This window comes from Diabrotica undecimpunctata, chromosome 7, assembly GCF_040954645.1.
Source record: "Diabrotica undecimpunctata isolate CICGRU chromosome 7, icDiaUnde3, whole genome shotgun sequence".
Classification (NCBI taxonomy): domain Eukaryota; kingdom Metazoa; phylum Arthropoda; class Insecta; order Coleoptera; family Chrysomelidae; genus Diabrotica; species Diabrotica undecimpunctata.
In genome coordinates, this window is record NC_092809.1 from 154691736 (window position 1) to 154704167 (window position 12432).

The window sequence follows — 12432 nt, forward strand, 5'->3', positions numbered from 1 at the left end:
CGGACGACTTGTTTGAACATGTATTTTCACGTAACGTTTTATCCTATCAGTTCTCGCAAAACTATGCTTCTCCCATCATTTCTACGATCTGACCTTGGATTTCATTTCGATTCGGCAAGACGTACGTTTTGCTGTTTACATTTTTACATGCCACGTTTTATTGTACAGGATTTGTCCTATCCAACAAAACGTACAATAAGACGTAGCTTGAAAACCGGCCTTTTTATATCTCGTTATTCTTTATTCCTCTTAATTTTCTTAAAGATCACTACAAATATTAAATATATGTGTCTTTATTGTACGTAATATTTCTTCTAACTACCAAATTGTAATGGTAAAGATAATATTCATGTTTCCGTACAAAGTTTAAGTTGCGAAACCAGGTGTTAAGTGTGTGTATCGATCGGCAAAAACCCCAGAAAAGTTTTTATAAAACCTTTCCGAAAAAGCTTCGTATTTCTTTAAGTGCGCCGTTTTTGGTTATTCAGCAAAAAAGTAAATGATGCGGAAATGCGAAATTTTAACATTAGCAAAAGATCCCTAATATTATTTCTTAACGGACATAAAAAGTGATAAATTAAGGAGGAGTAAAAAATCATTCCAAGGTGAAAGGAGCGTGTTATTTATGAACCTCATCTTTTCCATTAGAGAATATCAGGATCACGCTGTGGTTCCTTCTGAAGTTTCTCAAACGCCAAAACAGTTAATTTTGGTGGTGTCAAGTGGTTTGATCAGTGGTGTAGTCGGGAAATTGTTTTATATTTATATTTCATGATCGATAAAATGAGAACGGCATAACAGATTGGGTTGGGGTTGTAATGAAATAACTGTACCATAAAAAATATACTCTGATTATGTCTTGTTGTTGTCTTGTTTTGTTTTTTAATCAAATATGGATGTTGCTAATTGGAGGTAAGTTTTTTTAATTACAAATCAAATGTGGGCGTTCTACATGATTTGCTAGTCATTGCTTCACTTACGTGTAATTATAGTGGAAATATTGCTTTGAGTTTTTTGTTACTTTCTTGTGTACGGTCATTATTGTTTAATTCTTTTAAAAGGACAGTAGTAATAAGCACTACAAAATGGTTATTTTTTTAGAAAACCGTTAAAATTGCATGAGTTAATTGCAGAACTTGGGAAAGATGAAATTCCAACGCCTCTGGATGGTATAATTATTTTTCCTCCAGACAATACAAATGATAATATAACAGATTGCGATTCAGCAGATAAAGATGTCACAACGATAGATCATTTACCAGGAAGCCAGCTGAGAAATGACGTGAGGTTATTTTCGACAATCAACATCAGAGTGCAGAAGAGTCGGATTCCGACGACGACGACGTACCTCTTGCCACATTACGTAAAGAAGAAACAAAACCTTCGACTATTCTCGAAAAACTAGGATCTGCACAATGGCTTATAGGTGATCTGTACCAGCATCCTAAAGATGCTTACTGTAGACCAGAAATAGGACCTAAACAAAATCGCGCGTCATTACAGCTGTTCAGGCTGTTTTTTGACGACAACCTATTCAATATGATAATAACATATACAAATACATACGCGGCACAAAAAAACTTGACTAGTGATGTTACAGATAATGAAATTAGGTGTTTTGTGGGTGTGCTTATTTTGAGCGGCTACGTGGTTTTACCAAAAAGATATATGTATCGGGAAAATTGTGATGATAGTCAGAATAAAAATTGACATGGCTATTCAAAACGAGTCGCAATTGGATCAAAAAGATGGAGGAAGCCTTGATCAGCTTGAATTTAAAAGGCAATTGAATTTACGATCAATGAGGCCTAAAAATCTTGCTTTTGCTCTTTAATTCATCCAGGAAGATCGCAATATTAAACAATTGCAGAAAAAAAAACCAATTTTTCATTGCCAAATAAGATTTCTACTCACATAAAATCTCAGACACAGCCGCAGTTCATAACACCACCACAATCGCAACAACCCATGTCCAGGCCACAGTTACATCGACCATTTTTCGGAAGTAATCCAGGACCGTCCTAACCACAACAGCCAACATTTACTTCAAGATGGCCAATACAACCCGCTTGATTTCAACCACCAAGGCAGCAATTAATGGCAAACACACAACCTCCAAGACCTAACCCATGTGCAAACAGGCCACCATAATAGTACAAACCAACACCGATGTCTGTAAGTACACGCCAAACGGGACATAACAGAGGTCAAAGCTTCAGAAACTTTAGGCCACAGCCACAGCAACCACACACCCCGAAGTTCACCGTAGAACAGCTGTTCAATATTAAACAAGACGAAAACTATACGAATGTCTACTATGGAGAACAGAATAGGTGCTATCCTGTCACAGCGTCCTGTAGTACAAGACAAACCCATTGAACATATATCACGAACACTTAACGAGATCGAACTTAAATATTCCACCATCTAAAAGGAAATACTTGCAATCGTATGGCCTACTTTATATTTTCGACCTTATTTGGAAAAAATCTACGAATTTGCTCGTAAAAGTTTAAAGTTTTAAAGTGATAAAGCCAAGAAAAGGCTCGAGGTGGATGCTACTGGTATAACTGTCGGAAGAGGTGACCAGTATGGTTATACAATCCCACACGTAAGAAAGAACTTTGCCAGAAACTTCAACGAAACTGGAAAGATCCGTACATCATCCTGCAGAAAATAAACAATTTTATTTACCACATCCAGTTTTCAGCTAGAAGTGAACACACGGTAGTTCATATCGAGAGACCAGCTCCATACTATGGAATTGATCTACCCTGTTGACTTCAATCCATTTCTGATAGTCCAGTTATTCGGGGCGAATAATTATCAAGTAAGGAGCAGTGTTATGAAAGTTCCATAAGATTTACCAAACATAGGAAAAGTCCTTTGACGAAAAAGAAGAAGTAGCTCAAGAACATTGAAGAAGACATCAAAAATTCATGAGATGTCTAGTGAAGTTTGGAAAGTCAGAAAAAAATATATACATAAACAGATGTTTTTAACAGTAAAACTATTGTAAACAAGTTTGAATTTGAATAATGTTATTTCAAAGTAGTTTAAAAATACTTTTTGGGTTCTACTGTGATCCTCTTTTCTTTTTCTTTTATTAGGTAGTGTTTTTTTCTAATTCTGTTTTTCTTTCGTTGTTCTAACTCGTTGTTGTCACAAACTTTTTTGTAGATCACTAGACTTTTTTTTTAATAAACCTTTTAATTCAAACCAATTAATCCACAAGTTATATGCAATTATTCCTAATTACAGAAACGGATTTAACTTTAAATAGAATAGTTTTCATTTTAATTTTTTGTTTAATTATAGAAAGTGAATCATAAATCTAGATGAAATACTGATATCGTCAATATTTTTTATAAAGTAATAAAAACTAAAAAAAATTTAAATAGCCAATAGTATATATTAACATATCAAATTTATTTATAAAAACCAGTTTATTATTACAATAGATTTAAATTTGTATATATAAATAATTATAAAATTGTTTCTTAAAAAAAAAAGAGTAGCATTTGTTTTGTTTTTCTTAAAATTTTAGAAGTTACCTCAATTACAGTTAATGTACTATTTTCTGTTAGCTATAATTATTATGAGTTATGTATGAGTCAATATAATAAAAGCAAGTTTCTTAATAATACAGTTGACAGGGCCAGAAGCAAAACTGCCTAAGTAGCAAAATATACATTTTGGGAAATAAAGCATCAAAGTTTTTGTACCTTTAAAAATTCTGGACTTTTAAATTAAAAAATTTTAAAGTATTAAAGAATTCAAAATAAATACAAAATTTTAAAGATACTTCCGGAGAGGAGAGAATTTTAATTTCTTTACCTCTTTTGGCAAAAAATGCACATAGGTAGTTTTACCTTTAAGCAAAAATGGCTTTATAATATATAAAAGGAACTAACAAAAACTTAATTTTGAATTATTTTTTAATTTTTCTTAAAAAATTCAAATTTTACTCTAATGTCAAATCACACTAAAGTTACTCGTCATCTGAGAAAAAATCTATGTACTTAATCGTCTTATTTGTCATTTGGTCGCAGTTTTTAAGCAAACTATGTCGCAAGACAGATTCAAGGATACCTATTATAAAATATGCCATATTTAACGCAAAGCAAACGAGATCTGAACGATTGAAAACCGACAAATTTGTTCTAGCCTCTACGGTTTGGAATGGATTTATAGAAAATGGTGGTGCATTTTACAAACCAGGAATGAACCTCACTGTGGACGAACAACCACTGTCTTCTAAAGCCAGGGGCCCGTTCACACAGTACATATCAGATAAGCCAGATAAGTTTGGCATAAAATTTTGGCTTGCCTGTAATCAAAATATACCATATATAAAATGATTTCCCTTATATTGGTACTGATAACCTTCTTCTTCTTTATAAGCAATTCTGCTTGTTCATTGGATTAATACCTCTATGAAAGGTTGTCACTCCATCTTTTGCGCGGTCGTCCGGTACTTCTTCTGACGATTGGTAACTTATTTCTTGCTATTTTAACGACACGGCTCGTCATATTCCATTCTTTTTTTTCTATTTTGTGTCCACTCATTTATACACTGTACGTTACATTTTCTTCTAATGCCTTCACTTCGCTTTCGATCTCTCAGCGTACTTTCTGTAACTCTTCTCAGTACTCTCATCTCTGTCGTTTCCAGTAGCCTTTGCGGTGTGAATGTGTCGGGTCTTGTTTCTGAGGCGTATGTCATTATTGGTCTTACACTGGCTTTATAAATTCTTGACTTCATCTCAGTGTTAATGTGTGTGTGTTTCGCCATATAGTGTTGTTAAGGCATCCTGACAGTCTATTTGCTTTTGTACTTGATCTCTCACTTCTTTGTCCAGGTCTCCATAGCTAGACAGTGTAATTCTTATGTATTTTATTTCCATTACTTGTTCAATACTGATGCCATCAATTTCTATTTTTCATCTGGTTGGTTCTTTGCTGACTACTATTGTTTTAGTTTTCTGAGACGAGATATATTATCATATTAAATTCTTTTGCTCGTACGTTAAATCTATGGACAAGTCTTTGCAGACTATTTTCATCTTGGGCTATCAATATTGCGTCGTCTGCGTAACAGAGTATTTTGATTTCTTTGTTTTCCATTCTGTATCCTCTTCCTCTGTTAACGGTTTTGATAATTTCATCCATGATCAAATTGAAGAGCATGGGGCTCAATGAATCCCCTTGTCTTATTCCGCTGCCTATTTCTATAGATTCTGCAAGTTGTCCATCTATTGTAACTTCAATTTTGTTGTTTTGGTAGATGTTATCCATAGTTTTTATAATATTTAGGGGAACTCCTCTATTATACAGAAGATGGATTATATCTTTGAGTCTTACTCTGTCAAACGCTTTCTTTAGGTCAATCAGACACAGAAATGTTGGTCTATTATAATACTCTAATGATTTCTCAGTAATTTGCTTTATAACGAATATTGCATCTGTACACGATCTTCCACTTCGACTCCATCACTTTCTGCGATATATGTATTTCTGCTTTTTTTCGGTTATTCCTTTTTGGAATAGGTATCTTGTGGAGTCATCTAAGCTTTCGATTTTTATCTTTGTGGTGTATTCTGGTGTTTTTTTATGATCACTTCCTATTTCTCCTGATGTTAGTGCTCTTGCATCTAAGATTTGAGAGGGCTGTAACTCTCTATTCAACAGAATATAGTCTATCATAGATCTTTGTCCTCTACTGTTTTCAAAAGTGCATTTGTATTGTTCTTTGTGAGGGAAAAATATATTATTAATACGTATCTCGTTTATGTTGCAGAGGTCCGTCAGAAGGTCTCCGTTTTCATTTCTGATATTTTCGTTATATCGCTGTTTTATTCCCGGAACTATATCATTCCAACACGGGCGTTAAAATCACCCATAATGATTATATATTCATCATTTGGAATCTCGTTGATTACAGTCTGAAGGTGTTCGTAGAAGTCTTTCCTTGTGGTGGTATCTCTGTTGTTCTCTGGTGCATATAATGGTACTGATAATCTACGCAATAAAGATGCAAGTGTTGGGGAACACGTTGCTTTGCGAATAATGGAAAATCAACTGGGAAACGTCAAAAATGTTTCGACAGATAACTACTTCACATCGATGAAATTGGCCAAGGCATTGCAAAGGAAATCAACAAGTCTTGTGGGTACTTTGAATTGCAATAGAAAGGAAGTTCCTCTAAGCGTAAAAATAGAGAATTGTATGTTAACCATATATTACAGAGCGACGAAAAAATAACACTTACTGCATACCAAGGAAAGAGTCATAAAAAAGTGCTTTTATTGAGCTCGTTACATCAATCAGTTGATGTTGCTGTCCAGGTAAAACACCAAGGTTTTATAATCAAACCAAATATGGGGTTGATGTAGTGGACCCGTAATGACGCGTCTTTATACTACAAAAGTTGCTTCAAGAACGATGACCTATGCACGTGTTTTATAATATTCTTAACTTAGGAGCAATAAATGTATGCATTATTTATAGAGAAGTAACTGGAAGTCAGTCATCGTAAGTTTATTCTTCAGCTGTGTGAAGAATTACGGGCTTTATACTCCGCCTCCCGAAATCTGGTAGGTACTACACCCAGCAATACCGGTTCTACCAACAACCAACGCTGTTACTATCCAAAAATGAAAAAAATGTGAGTTGAAAATTTTTTGTAAAGGAAATAATACTTTCAATCAGTGCCACAACAAGGCAATGTGTGGCAAATGCCAAAAACTGCAAACTGTATGGTGTTTCAATTGTTTAAACAATGGAATTAAAAAATAAAATAAGATTCTATCATCTAGAGTTGACATAATTTCTTTAAACTGGGTTTTTATTGATTTAAGAGCTTGGGGTAAAAATGATCCCTTCGGGCTTTCTAGGTAGGTATGCTAAGCCAGACTTTCTAGTGTTATTGTATTGAAAAAATGTCAATTAAATACAATATATTTAGACTAATCACATGAAAAAAAGTTTAATCGATATACTGACTGCCTGTCGAAAATGGTTTTACTTTAACCCTTACACTCCCGAAACAATGTAAGTTGACATATAAAGTTGTTCAGTCAATTTTTCAATTTACATGGGATCAAAGAGATATACTATTTTTTTTCAGAATTTTGCTGTCACTTTGACAGATTTTATTGATACTCACGATTGTGTTTCCCAGAAATATATGCATGACCTGCACAATTGTGTGACTGACATATTTGTGAGTATTGGGAGTGTATGACTACTCCTCCTAGAAAACAAAACAAATAAATTACAACATTTTACAACCTTTATTAGTAATATTAAGTACACACATTGCCATTTATTACAAATGTTAATAACTAGTATATTTTTAACACATTATTTGTTGTGAACGTTAAAAAACAATTTTGATTTTTGCTCATACAGAGATAAACTTTACATTTGCTGCATGAAACTCTTGACCTACTCTTACAGGATTCCAATCTGCAACATAAAGGATTTTTTAGATCTTCCAAGACAGGCCAGTGATTAAAGCCATCATATCTTTTGTCAGTGCAAGGTAAAAGTGACGGTCTCATTTTCTTTGGACGAGGGTCTTCATGTTCATCTTCTGTGTCCCCGTTTTCTGTATTTGGACTTTTCGTTCCAGATAACAAATAATCTGCTAGTTCTAAGCGAAAGGATAATAAATCTTTAATATCTTTTGATTTGTATTTGTTACTTCAGCAGTCGCGACGGTATTCCATCCAACTGTTAACAATAGCTAAATCAAATAGATAAAGGATTACCTTCAATGTCCATTATCGAGTTTTGAAGAAAGTTCTATAACACTCCATCATCTGATCGCAGATATCAACTCCACCCATCTTTTCGTTGTAAATTTTAATTACGTTTGGACATGGAACCTCTACACGACTAGCACTAGCTTTGTCCCATCGTTTGACTACATGTGTAGGTTCTTGGCCAAAAGCCGTAGATGCCATTAAAACTGATATATTATCTTCCCATTTAGTGATACATATCTTCTGATCACTGCTAACAACCTGCTCAGAATCGTCTCTATTCATCTGATTATCTGTTTTTAAATGTAAATCCTTTAAAACGATTGTTCATAATAGTTCCTGTGCCATGTATTTGTAGCTCAGATAATTTGAGCAACAAAGGTATCGTCGAAAAATATATGTTGAAGAATACAAAGCTATTAACCGGTAACGTTTCCACTAGCCTAAGGATGACTGACGCTCCGAGTCCCAGTTCTTTATTTCTTAAATTGGTACTTGTTTCTTGATATATTTCAAAATCTAGGACAGTACCATCACTTTTTGATAAAACGAAATTTTTTAAACCCACAGGTCTTGGTTTATTTTTTACATATTGCCGAAAAGCACATCGACCAAGAAACGGAATCATCTGTTCGTCTATTGAGAATGCAGCTTCAAATTCTCTCTTTAATTCCCGACATCGGCTTCTGACTAAATCGATCATTGGCTGAACTCTCCAAAGACGATTATTTTTTTAAATTTCTTCTGTTACCGTGCATACATCCACAATATGAAGATTGACTCTCAAGAGGTACAACCATTACAGGAAGTTTAAAGCGACTGCTCCAATATAAATGAATTCAAGGGAATTTTAAACAACCCATCACTACCAAAATAAATATTTTAAAACAAATAAAAATGTGTACTTACGTCTAGAAGCCATATTAACACACTTGACAAAAAGTCGACCATTCACTGAACAATATCATACGGATCTAAGTAAATTTTCGGTAATCTCCCGCGACAATATATATGATAGAAACGAGCACCCACTACACATATGCGAGCCGAACTGTTCGCGAACAGTTCGTTGAAAATATGTTTATGTTCGTTACTATCCAATACCCTAAGTATCTAATAACAAACCGAGAATTAATTTACTTCGTTATTCTAAATATTTCGGTATTTTGTTTACACGGTAGACGGCATTTTGTTTAACCAAATGATCTCATCGCACACTTAGCAGAAACAATTTATAGTCTCTAACACCGTCCAAATTTAACTGCGAACATTTGTGTTCGTCCCAAAAACCGACAGGCCGTGGTTCCTGACGAGCAACGAACGAACAGCTCGCAAGCGGTTCGTCCCGTCGTACAAATTAACGAATATAGCGTTCACAAACGGTTCCCGAACAGTTCTGCTCGCATATGCTTTACCATATAAAAAATCTACTCCTCTAAAAGTACCCACCTTTAGAGGAGCAACTGGTGCAAAATGATATTTTAACCCTAATGTCACTTATAAATAAGACGCTCCCAATTGTGAGTGTATGGAGCGTAAGGGTTAACCTGCATAACGTTCGATTACAAATTCTTTTGGATAAAATTGGCATTATTGAGCTTCAAACTCCCATAAGTATTATGGGAGCCTTATGTTCGGTGTATTGAAAATTCAAAGTGAGATGGACTATAATAAGACTTGGGAAATAAAAATGTTGGGTAATACGAAACTTATAATAAAAACTAAAGTAAAATAAACGTTTTATTCTCCAATAAACAAAAATACTTCATTCAAATCATACAAATTTGTCACTTCCTTGGTCCGGTGTCACTTCCATAGATGAAGTTTTCTTCTTTGTTATTTTCCTGGACACATTGAAAATAGATGAACTCGTAAATGGGAGATATCTTGGAACAGTACACCTTTAATCTTAGACTACTTTGATTCACATTAGAAGAAGATACGAAATCGTCGATAAATCAGTTATACGAAAATAACTGTAGTCGAAGCAGGATAAAATTGAGAGTAAACACGAAACACATTAAAACAAACTCTGCAATTAAAGGAAAACTTAAGCATAAAAAGTCATAAGATAAAGAAATTACAACGGTGAAATGGAAGATGAATAAAATAAAAACAACACAAGAAATATATAGAAAAGATTTAATTTCAGAAATTTTGTAACTGTGAAATAATTAATAGAAATTGTATTCCACGATTAGCAGAATGGTGGGCAATAGGTATATAAATATAAAACATAAAATCGGGAAAAAATGATAAAAATATAATGAATAGCAAATAAAATTAACATGTCGATAATTTAAAATATTAACAATGGAACAAAAAAATTTATGCCTTCAGCTGTATTTGTATCAACAACTTACGAATACGGGAGTCCAAGAAAAATAAACGAGCAACCAGATGTATCTATAGGTTCTATTATATAATAGAGAGAATATGGTACAAATCAATCTAAGCAGCTTACTGTTCTCTGACGACATACTTGACTAATGCATTGGTAGAATAAATTTACAACTTATATATGGAATTAAGATGGTTATAAATAAGAAGCAACCGGAACTACAATATACCATTCAAAAAATAATATATTTTTAAGGATAGACATTTAATTAAATTGATGCTAAAGCTAGTTTCTTGTGACATTTACTTTTTAAATAATATATATATATATATATGTATTCAAAATTCAAGGGTAAAAATATTAAATGTAGGATGAAATCAATATTTTAGAGATTATAGAAAATAAAAAATACTCCGAGCTGCCTGGAATTAACCAAAGGTAATCTTAGTCATAAATAATCTTTTGTATAAATATAATAAGTGAAATAGTGCGGGTACAATGACTAGAAGTTAACGATGGTTTTTCCCCATAAGCCATAAATTGTTCTGTAAGCCGGATTTGCGCCATGAAAAGGACAATAAAAATAGTTAATAAATAAATGATTGTTCGGAATATGTAAATACCCAGTAGAAATTAAGTGTCCTTATAGAAATAATATGAATTAGGAAAGTTTGTAGGTATTTCTGATTTTATGTGGGAGTGGTATGCAAATTTCTGATTGGCCGAGAATTTGGAAAGTGGTGATGGTTGTGTATAATGAGAGGTTGGATGAATGGATAGAGGAGATGAGAGAGTTAGTTAGTTCCAGTTTATTAAAGTGAATGGTTGGTTTTCGAGGTGGTATCCAAGGGTAGTAAGTGATAAAGAATAAGTTGTGAGTTGGTGAAGTAATTGTGTCCGACGGTAGCTGATCTGGTACAAATTTGTAAGTAAACTTTTCCTACTTGTATTCTACGTATCGCTGTTTATTTCGGAACGAGAGATTAAGTTTGGCGAGAGGAAAAGAGGCTGTCATCATTGGAAAGGTACGTGAATTCGAAGGAGAGCATTGAAGACACTAAATTGCAATATCTTGTTTAATATTGCCAATTACATAGGAGGCTGCTGAGAACTGATAGTTCATTTTGCATGGAACAAGGAATTCAACAACTCAAGGCAGAGGAAGCGTTTCAACGGGAGAAACATTCATAATATATTAAATTTGAGAACTTTGGGTTAAAAAATATTATATCATATTAGTAACGTGTGAATAAGTTGTCGATAGTCGAAGGAGATCAAATTTGTTCTGAGAGGGGACACGGAGCTGTGGAGAGAATTGGATTATTCATACAAATTTTTCTTCGTACAATCGTTATATCAAAATTGCATTAGGAAGGACACTGAATATTATTTGATTTGTTTATGTAGAATAATAAGCTGTATCTTAGATTGTAGTTGTGTTATATTATCCATGCATTATTGAAGGTTCACGTACGTAGAACGAATTTTGTTTGATAAACATTGTATGCTAATAATTTTTGGAGGTATTTTAATCAGTTTATTTTATTACATTCTTTTCATATCATATTATGTTGTTTTATTCCGTTATTTTTTGAACCTAACCCATCATAAAAAGATTAAAATGGACCAAATACATAGTGTTCGTAAAGAGTTATTAAATATGGAGAAGGTAAAATTAGCCGAGGAAGTGCATGAACTAATAAGTTATAAGTGAAAGGAAAGAGAAGCCTAAATCTTGGAACAGATACAATTCTGATATTAATACGCAAAACAGAATATAAATTATCAGTCAATCAGTCAACACTGACGCAAAATTAAATCAGTTAAAAATATAAGATAATATCAGTGTGATTTCCAAAAAGGAAGATTGATGACACTTTCATCAGAGACAAACAAAGAGAATGTGGTCCAATTGTAAGATTCCCATATAAGCGATCTTCAGAGGTTCTAAATATGATTACGATTTTTTAAACCGAAATAAATTACTGGTCTATCAGTAGTTAATGAATGAAAAAGAAAATTAACAAATTTAGTAAAATGTGATCACTAAGGTCAAATACAATGGTAAATTTACAGTCAACTTTGGAACCAAACAAGGATTAAAACAAGAAAACCCTCTTTCTAGAATTATTTTTGATTTGTGTCGAGGATTGATACTAAGAGCTATTAGAAAATGGTTTACGCTGGTGATTTTATGTAGATCTGAAGATTTATGGCACAAATATATGAAACTAACAGTACTAGAAGAGAAAGGAAAAATTTGAAATAAACGATTATGGCAGAAACCCATTTGAATTAAAACAACTATAGGATTGCACTTAT